The following is a 10,581-nucleotide window of genomic DNA, read 5'->3' on the forward strand; positions in this document are numbered from 1 at the left end:
ACGCTTAAGTTATCAATACTCCCTCTGTTATATCTTCATAAAAACGTTGCAGCAATATATAGCTCGGCATTAAGTGTTGCAATTGGCCTATTAACTGTGTTACAACCCTAACTAGCTTTGTTTTAGCCACCAACTTAAATGAATATATGATAACCACATCTCACAACGTATTTCATAAATAAGAGAAGAAAAAGAAAAGGAGAATTCAGACTTAGTTTTGAACCCTTCCAGATCCTGCAGCTCTCTCCATCCATCGAACCATAGTTGAGTCACATTTACGCCCATGCTCTTTCTGTTTTAGCTTTATTTGTTTCCTCGGTGAATCATTTTCTTTTTCTCTTTGCTGATCCTGCCACGGTATCAGCGACAACCACCAAATACAACATCAAAAATAAAACTCTATAAGGAAAACTCTCCTCCTCCTCCTTTCTTGTGAACACAGGCTCCTCTTGTCTGCCTGCCGTAAATCGTTTTGTTTGATTTTGCAGGGAATCCAATGTGACGACAGGCATTAAGAATAACTATATAGAAATAGCCAATCTTCTCACAGATGGTCTCATTTGCTTTTGTCATATAGAGGCATCAGTATTAAATCCAGTTAAAAACTTCCTCGAGCTGCTTTTGGCTCTTTTCGAGGCATTTCACTGCCTCGCTCCCCCCTCCAGCTCTTCCTCTCTTATTTGGTGTGTGTTTAACAGGCTATTTGTGTATCACCGTATTAAGGACGTGACAAAGTAAAAGCTTGAGCAGCTCTTTTCTCTCACACATTTTTAGCCACGTCGAGTTGATTCAAAACCAAGCGCAGTCTCCAGGCAGTTGGCATTTTGTACAGAAGTTTCGGGAGTGCACGCGCGTGTGTGTGCTCTTTGTGCACGAGTGTGAACTGTCCAGCGCCAGGGCTAAATGTTAGTCAGCTGACTGAGGCTTCATTAGACAGTCTTATATCCCCGGGGTTTGTAACTTCCCCTTCTGTTAGCTTAAGATGGCGGGGAGGCGGTATGACTACCAAAGGGACAAAGCATGTGAATGAAAACACACATGCACATTATCACAATTCTGAGAAATCTTATGTGCTATGAAGCTTTCTGCTCTTTATCAGATAGCAGCTGCTTCCTGAAATGTGGTGTTGACCTAGAAAGGAGCCAGAGGCATCAGATAAAGCTGCATATTTGCTAATTTCATGCCACTAATAATCACATTTCACACGTTCTAACTTTAAAGTTTGCAGCTTAGTCACTGTAGCAGCGTTAGTATCAACTCCCTGTCTAATGTGATGGCGAGAAAGTATTACATTAAAAGCATTATCAATAATTCAGTAGCGGCAAATAATACGAGAAATTCATAAACATAATCGCCAACAACAGCAGCATGAGTTCAAATCGTACATCACGATTTTTTCCACATTACATGTCGTTGCAGTTTCCAGTAGTGCCTGCGTGGATATTCTGGGTCCTTGATTATTTGTTTTTCCACAACACAAAAATACACAAGCTGCTTTTTCTGATGCTTCCAGCAAAGCATCATAATTTTCCAGCTAACATCACATATGTAACACACACACACACACACACACACACACACACACACACACACACACACACACACACACACACACACACACCGACCACACACACACACTCACTCAGAGTCAAACAGTGACATAATCCTGCAGATGTAGTGACAGCCGTTGAATTGGAGTCGTGTTGAGCAATTACAGCTCACAGTTGTTCCCCCATCATCCCCTCGTATGACTCATAAATTAGATGCTTGACATCAGCATCAATTTCCATTAAGAGAGTGGCCACATGGTGGAGGGGAGGGTTTACAGGGGCTGATGGGTGACGGGGTGGTGTTGCTGGTGTTGTGGATGGACGGAGAGTCGACTGTTTGTCGATGGGAGTGTGTCAGACTGAAGCCAATGCCTTGATCCTCAAGGAGTTGCCAGTGCAGTACCTTCATATGCCTCTGCGCCGCCGACAGCCATTGCTGGAGGCATAATGTTTTTGGGTTGTCCGTGTTGAAGTAAGACAAAGTGGACCCAAATGCAAGACAAAGACAGAACACAAAAGATAAAGGAAGTACAACCAAAAAGCAAAGTGCAAATCAAAAGGCAAAGTACACAACCATGAATAACACGAGGAAATAGGAAAGAAAGAAGATGGAACAGGGAAACACCGAAACACAGGGACAGAACAGACTACCTGACGAAGACAGAGGGGACGAGGACCTAAATAGAAAGGGGGTGATTACTAACAAAACACAGGTGAGGAGCTAAAAATGGCGGGAAAATGGACAAAGGGAGGAAGTAGAAAGTGAGACAAGACACGGGAGGATAAAACTTCAAAATAAAACAGGAAATAACAGAACCACATCTTAAACCATGACAGAAAGAAAATATTTTCTACATTAAATATGATCTGGTTTCACTCTATTTAGTGAACAAAAATTTTAAAGTTGTGTTTTTGTGCACAAATCCGTGAGGCCCGGCCCTCAGAAACACTATGGCCCTCTAGCAGCATCCATTTATTTAAGAATCCATTGCAGTGTCATACAAATTTCATTCATCAAGATTTTTAAAAAATCTTTTTCCAGGAAATTACAAAATACCATTAAGAATACCTACAAAATGACTTTTTTGTGCCATTGTTAGGCCTGATGCTGGCGTGCAGGTGGAATATAGAGCAAACCATATGTGTTAAAAACACTGAAACATTGATTTTAACTCAATGGGAACTTTAAAGATTGCCATCTTTCCACCTAGGGCTTTAAAATGTGTACAGAGATGTAGAAAGTAGGGGGGGTTTGAATTCCCCAGCTATAAACTTTTCATCTTTTGCACTTTCTACCAGGCAGAGTTACAAAAGGGTCATGAAAATAATTAAAATTGGTCTTGGCAGTTGTTCAGCGGTGACTAACTTCCCTCGGCTACCATGTTTGTTCACTGTGGGTTTAAAGAATCTGCTGGATTCCAGCAGTGCACTCAGATTATACCCATCCGTCTAGCTGCACTCTATAGACCTTGTATGTATATAGAATATATATGTGTGTTTATGTCCATTATGTCCATGCAGAGTCTCCACGAAGATGACTGCACAACCGGGCTCTTCCTCTATGAATAAAAAAACCTGCGGAGAAAAAAGGAGAAAAGTCAGCCACAGAGAGTTGGTGTTATGGTCTCCAGGTCTGATCGTGAAGCGTGACGGAGGAAATGAAAGTGGATGGGTGATGGAGGAGGGCTGCAAGAGAGAGAGAGACATGATAGAGGGAGACAGAGATGATAAAGGTCGGTCATAAACAACAGACTTCTGCAGCCTGTAAGTTCGGCGGAGGAGCCGATTCATGCTGCAGTCGGAGATCAATAAGCATTTATAAATTGCAGACATGCAAACATACACACACATATAGACGCTCAGAGGCAGGACAGCAGTCGTGGACATATGGAGTTTGTATTTATTGTATATTTGATTGGACGTTTTCACAAATTTAACACATAATTCAGCAAAACCGTTTTCAACATGTTGGAGAGTTAAACTTGGCTATTTAGAAAGAGGCAGAAATGAAGGAATAATCAGGTCAGAGGCCATTCACACACACAAGCTACGACTCTGACATGTTTCTACTTTATTCTCTTCAGCTCTATCCTGTTAACCTGCTGTAATCAGCCTCTTGAACCTCTGATGCAGCATGGTGAATGTCAGCAGTTTGATCTGTTTCCTGTTGTCCACTGTTGCCCTCCATCTCTCCCATTATCCTCCACGGACAGTCCTTTAGGATTTATACCTGCCATTTCAGCTGCGTGGTCAATATTTATGAACTGCATTACTGCATTACAGAATGTGTAGCTGCTGTGCAGTCGAGTCAGGGGCCCATCGATCCTCACCTCTGAGCCACTAAGCTGAGGGGACAGACTCAGAGCTCCGGTCCAAACACTTTACAGGGCTTTAAACTGGGCTAAAGGGTCCCTCTGTAACGTCCCCGCTGGAGCAATAAATATCTCCTCAAGTCTGCTGCCTGGTGACAGATCAGGGTGCCTGCTGCTGCTCACTAGTGGTCAAAAGAGGAGCTGCACAGATCAGCATCGGAGCAGTCCTGTGAGTTAATCAGAAATAAAACCACCTAGAGCCTTTGTTGATGACAAATCTGGGATGACGTAAAAAATTTGCAGTTTTCTGTAAGTATGTAGAAGTATAAAATATCACACGTGTCAATCTGCACATGTGTTGTGAGTAAGTAAAGATTTCCATGTTGTCTTCAGTCTGTATCTTTGTTTTACCTGTTTGAAACATTAAGTCGTCTTCTTATCGAACATGTTCTGGATGCAATAAGGCCACAATGAAAGGTCAGAATAATTTGAAGTTTATAAGCATCTACAAGCAAGTTAAAGTTAAATAACAATGAATTTATAGCACTTTGAAGACCATCAAGTTGAATTTATGTGGTTTGAATTAATTTTAATAAAACGGCAAAACTTTTTTGGGTATAAAAGTTCAGGGTCCAGAATTTCCCGTCGCTCATCTGAACCTCTCTGTAAGCTGTTTGGATCCCCCGGATCAATTAGATCCATTCAATAGCTCTATTGATTATCATCTATAGTTTGGATGTTAAAGTTGGATTTTTTTAACCTTTAAATTCACCTTGTTGGCGAACAAATTACACTCAAAATACGGGTGTAGGAAGGTGGAGTTACACTGTAAAATCTGAGGATCAATCAATTTAAGTTGTTAAAGCTTTTTAGCTCATACAACTTCTATTTAAAAGTCTACTTTAATTGGAAATTCTGAGGTAGCCTCATCAGTTCATGACTTTTTAAAAGTCACTTTTAAAAATTAAATTTACAACGTAGAATCTGCAACTATAACGGTACGTATGTCATTTTTTAACATCATGGTTATTATCAATATTGGTATAATGAATAAACCTGAGCTGGGCTTCGTTTCACTCCTCTGGCTGCAGACGTTTAATGACGGACAGGGTGAATAAATACATAAAGCAGAATGGAGTTGTAAGTATGATTATGAACAAACTGTCGCAATATATTATACGCAAGCTGCTGCTCTGCATTTGAATGTGTGTGTATGTGAGAGAGCAGGAGAGGGAGCGTGAGCGTTCATGGGAAAATACTTGTCACACAGAAATGGCAGTTTAATTAGCAGCGAAGGCCTTTAATCAGATAACTGTGATTCAAGCAGTGAAGGGACTTTAATTAGTTGCTGGTGGCTGCAACAGGCCACAGCATGGCCAAGCAGACCGCACATAGTGGACTCTGCATGGAAGGGAAGTCAACTCTCTGTGGTGTTAATGGGTCTGGAGAGAGCGCAGAGGAAGAGGAGGAGGAGGGAGCAGTGGGAGCAGGGGTGAAGGGGAGTGATGGGTTTGAGGATGCGCATGCTGGAGGGTTGAGCGGGGGTCACAGAGTGTAGCGTGACTAGCAGAACAGGACGAGCTGTGGGTGGAGGAAGGATGCTGAGAGCTTTTAAAAAGGGGACAGCGCAGGGTGGAGACAGTGGAGTTGAGGGATTAGAGACAGCAGAAGGAAGAAAGGGATCATGGGAAGAAGTCTAAAATGTTTAGACTGGACTAAAGGGTAAAGACAGAAATATGGCAAGAGGTCAAGAGGACACATCACCATGAATTTTGAGATTACTTGGCCAAAAGTGAAATGCCAGTCAATTGAAAAAAGTTCTTAACCGCAGCTGAAATAGGTCAAAACCACGAACTAATCTAGCGTTGTGAGTGACTAAGCATAACTATACATATAAGTGGATATTGTACTGATGGATTGGATATTTGGGTAGAAATAAATGAAGTAATAGTAATAGAGGTCATTTATACAGCACTTTTCAGATGGCTGAAAGGAATCTTGTATATTTGGAAAATTAGTGAGCCAAGAACAGACCCTTGAGGGACACCCACGTTAAAACGGTCAACAGATGGGTTGGTAGAAGTGAAAAGGGTCTATTGGACAATAATGATTATAGCAGTTGTAGGGAAGTTCCTTTAAGAAATACAGTGTATGAAATAGAGATATGATACTTAACATTTCCTCATTATGTTTCTTTAAACATAATCCGCTGCTGCAATTTAGTTATGCAAATGTATTTTTTAGGAAACAGGGTCGCAGATACTAAAGTCCCTCTATCAGAGCTTTCTCACAGTTGACCCCAGACCTTAAATATAAAAATCAGATATGGACCTGTGAGTATTAAGTTTGAGAACCTTGACCTACTCTATCTGGGATTAGAGGGGAGGAGATTGAGGAGGTGACGGACTGTAAGTATCTTATCATAGGTCACGAACTCTCCAGGGACCAATGTGCTGATGCTGTTCTTACGAAGGGCCGACTGCGCATTTGCTTTCTTAGAAAACTGAACTTTTTGGATGTGGATAACAAAATCCTTAATCTATTTTACAATTTACAAAACAAATTTATATCACAATTTCTGAGAGTATCCTGTGTTACTGTATTGTATGCTGGTATGGGCATTATAGAAACAAATTACCTGCACCACAACTACCACAAAGTCTATGTTTAAGTCTACATTCAGCTGAAAGATGCTCTATAGAGTTGAGGAAACTGCACAGTCAGAGTTTAAAACTGCTCCACATTTGATTGGTGCAGCTTTAAATGTTCTTGTAGTAGGAAAAAAAAGATTGACTATATATCAATGGCTTAATCGGATGCAAAATTTGCACCAGACACAACATGTTCAATAATACAGGTTACTGATCAGACTTGCTGCAACATCAGACCACGGGCTGTTTAAAAGGTAGACATCTTATCAGTGTGAGTGACAGGTAATGAGGTGAGACCGTGATCACTTGAGAGGGAGAAGAAAAGAGCTAACAATGCATTTAATTAGGAAAGGAAAGATTAAACCGACTGATGCTCTCTTCTCTGACTCTCCTAACAGAGCACTTTGTTCTCTCATTGTTGTAGCTTCATTGATGGAGACATCACATATAGTACAGAAGAAGAAGAGATATCCCCAAACTTTTTTTCAAAGAGTGGGAAGAATAAAAGAGATATTAGATAATATAAAAAAAGTAAAAGAGACACCAAGGCCAGGAGAAATGAGTGATGTAGAGAGACAGACATATAAACATGAAAGTGACGATGAGGAAGGTGGAAAACAGAGAGTTAACACCCAGACAGATTCAGCTGAGGAGGGAGAAGCAGTGTACAACAGTTGATGTGGATGAGTCGGGACAGTCCTGTCTGACACACACACTGTTACAACTACACCCGCCCTTTTTCCTTTTCCTCTGCTGTCTCCATCAGGCCCTCGAGGTCCTTCTGCTTTGTCTGAGCTGTCCGACCACATGCCTGCTGTTATTTAACGGCGCGTCGGCTGTGTGATCGCACAGGGGGAGAGACAGGACAGAAGACAAGAAAGAGGGAGACAAGTAACAGAGTAGGAGGGTGAGAGTGTTTTCCTCTGTTAGCTCTCGCTGCTGGAGAGTAAGCAGCGCTGGGATGTCACCTCAGCTGGAGACGGCTCTGAAACACCAGCCGAATGACTGTGACGCTGTAGGGCTGTGGTCTTCTCCTGTGAACCTGACTAATTCCTGCAGATGCTTTGTTTCTTTGAAATTCATTTTTTCATTTCCTTACCTTCTACTGACTTTTTCTCTGCTGTAAATACACAATGCCCATTGTTATCCAAATGTTATCTATCTATTTTTTCTTTAAATGAAAAATAACCAATGGATACTTTTGATATTTTATCATAACCAGTGATCAATACCGTTTCATAAATCATTTTTATGTCTTCCACTCAATTAAAGGTGCAATATGTAAGATTTAAGTTAAAAAGATACAAAAAGTTTCAATTAAAGGAAGGTGAAGAAATAATAGATATCTACCAAAGTTAGCATGCTAATGCCTCTCTCGCTCCAAAGCTCCTGTGCTGGTTGTGTAAACGCCAACATTGAGCTAACCAGCTAGCCGCAGCTACATTTAGCTGCAGTTGGCGGTAAAACTAACAATACGCTGCCCCCTTTTTGTTCTGGGTGGCTAATTCTTACATATTGCACCTTTAAAGCTGCTGCTGGTTGATACAGATGTTACAGTTAATACAGTGATTTAATCGCCGTTTCTCTTTTCTATTTCGCACTGCCTACAGTAAACAGTAATGATTAAAAATTAAATCCTTGTTTTGGCTTTAAAATCTGTAATATATCTTTAATTATTTTATATATTTTAGTATATTCTAATTTGATTTATCTGTGCACCCAAATATAGGTGTATTTACTGTATTCTTTAATCCTTCAATGAAAAACTGCAATAGTTTGATTTTAAATTCTGTGATTTCTGTATTTCTTACCTTCTGAATTGTAAATATTTTCTCTTTTGCTGTATTCTTATCCTGTAAAGCACACTGACTTGCTTTTGAAGAAATGTAGTATACAAATAAAATTGCCTTGCCTCGGCTTCTAAATCCCGACTCAGTGTGACTGATTTTCTGTTTTCGGACATACTGTACTTAATGTGAGAATACAAATACCAGAGACATGATAACGTTTGTCAATCCAGGAGCTTGTGAGCTATTATCCCTTTTTAAATCCCTAATTAAATTGAATGTAATCACAAAGGAGGAGATAAGAAGCAGATGAGGTGAGTGGACGGAGATGTGGTTTGTGCAAAAGCGGCTGCAACTGACTATATCCCAAAATATTTTATACATTCGATGCGTACTTCAGAAAAGTTACATATTTCCTTCTAGCTTTGATATCAGAAAAAAGAAACATTTAACATGCTTGCTGAATTTCCCATAAAAAGCCCGTTGAGATTTCAGAAGAGGTTATTGCTGAGACAAGCATACACCTTGGTAACTTCCTGCCTTTAACATACAGTGAGGTCATTACAGAGACAAATATTTAATTAATGACAAAGGTCACAGGTTGACCTTTTAGCTTTTAAGCTCAACGCAGAAGGAAAATACCTCCAGATATTTGTTTTTCTGGCTGAATGTCAAGAAGCTCTGTTTAAATGTCCATCACTGTCTTGCGGGCAGTCTCTCTCCCTGCGCCACATGGAGGGATTTACAGTTATTAAGGCAGACGGTGCCTTTTAGACGGATGGTGCAACAAGGAAAAGAGACAGAAGAGACTCGTCGAGATGGAAAAATAAACAGAACAACACACAAGAGTAAAACATATAAGATGTCCTGTTTCTCTTCTGGGCTATTATGTAGAAAGTCTTCCTCAGCTTTTCTTTGCATTCTGCCAAATCAAAAAATATATTTCTGCAAATAGATTCACTGTCACATTGAAGCACATAAAGCAGCCAAAATGTATCTCTCTTCTCTTCTCTTCTCTTCTCTTCTCTTCTCTTCTCTTCTCTTCTCGACACTCTGACACCATATCACGCCAATTCTCGAGCTTTTTAACATTTCATGCTCAGCTGATTCGAGTGTCTCTCTCTCTCTCTCATGGCCACATCCTTTTACTTTCACCTATCACGCCCTCTCTGCATCACTCTTCTAAAACACCTCCCTTTACTTTGCTTTCTTTTCTCTTTCGTTGTTTTTGGCTCCTATCAGCCCACGAGAGGCATTTAATCGCCGCAGTTTTCCCCCTCCGAGCTTCAACAACGACCTCGGTCGACTTCACTTCCCCAACGACAAAACTAATTGAGCTTAAAATTGAAGACTGAGCAGCTCCACTTGTCGTCAGCCTCTTGGCTCCTGACCTGCCAGCTGCTAACATGTACAAGCCACTTTGTACATTTACAATCTGCAGCAGTGTTGCAGAAAACACCAGACACACTGGTCCCACTCTCACATTAAACCGACCAGAACTGGTATACAGTTTGTGTGACGTGGTGCACGAGGAAAACACACTAACAAAACAACGGGACATTTGTGAAGTAGACAGTTAAGCGAGTTGTTTTAAGGAAGACTATCTTTGTCGCTGTCTATTCAGTTTCCCGGTGACATCATCGCCCGTTATCAATCACAATCACTCAGAGGAAGTCAAGAGGCCATGCTAGAAAACTAATTTGATTCACAAAACTTTCTATAATCACCAAAATTGATCGTTCAAGTTGCTGTATGTATATTTTCGACCCAGCAGATTTGGTCATATGTCACATGTGCAAGTATCAGTACAGTATCGTGCCTTTATGAGATGTTTAAGGGGATTTATAGCAAAATGTGTTAGTATGAAAGGAGATCAAGGGCCCCTTTTCCCACATTTCTTTGCGGGGCCCCAAACATTTGCTTGGTTTGCCTCTCCTGATGGCGCGCCTGAATACATCTTGTGCTGAAGACTAAAACAACGTATACATGTAGGTGAATGTGTCCATACATGCATTCACATACGCAGCTTCATGAAATATTAAGAGACCAATCAAGCGAAAGCTTTTTCTGTCCATCCTGTTTCAGCTTGCTTTAATATCACTGTGTTACATGTATGTCTGAGCTGAACGACAGATATATTTAAGAAGCTTGGACAAACAAGAAGAAGAGACTTTGGGGTTTCCTGAGGTTTTTTTGCAGTGTGATAATACAGACGTCAATGAAAGTAAATGTGTTTACTTTAATGATATATAAAACCCACTACAACTGCTTTTTTCTCTTT

This window comes from Pagrus pagrus (genome assembly GCF_965226575.1).
Source record: "Pagrus pagrus genome assembly, chromosome: 5".
NCBI lineage: Eukaryota > Metazoa > Chordata > Actinopteri > Spariformes > Sparidae > Pagrus > Pagrus pagrus.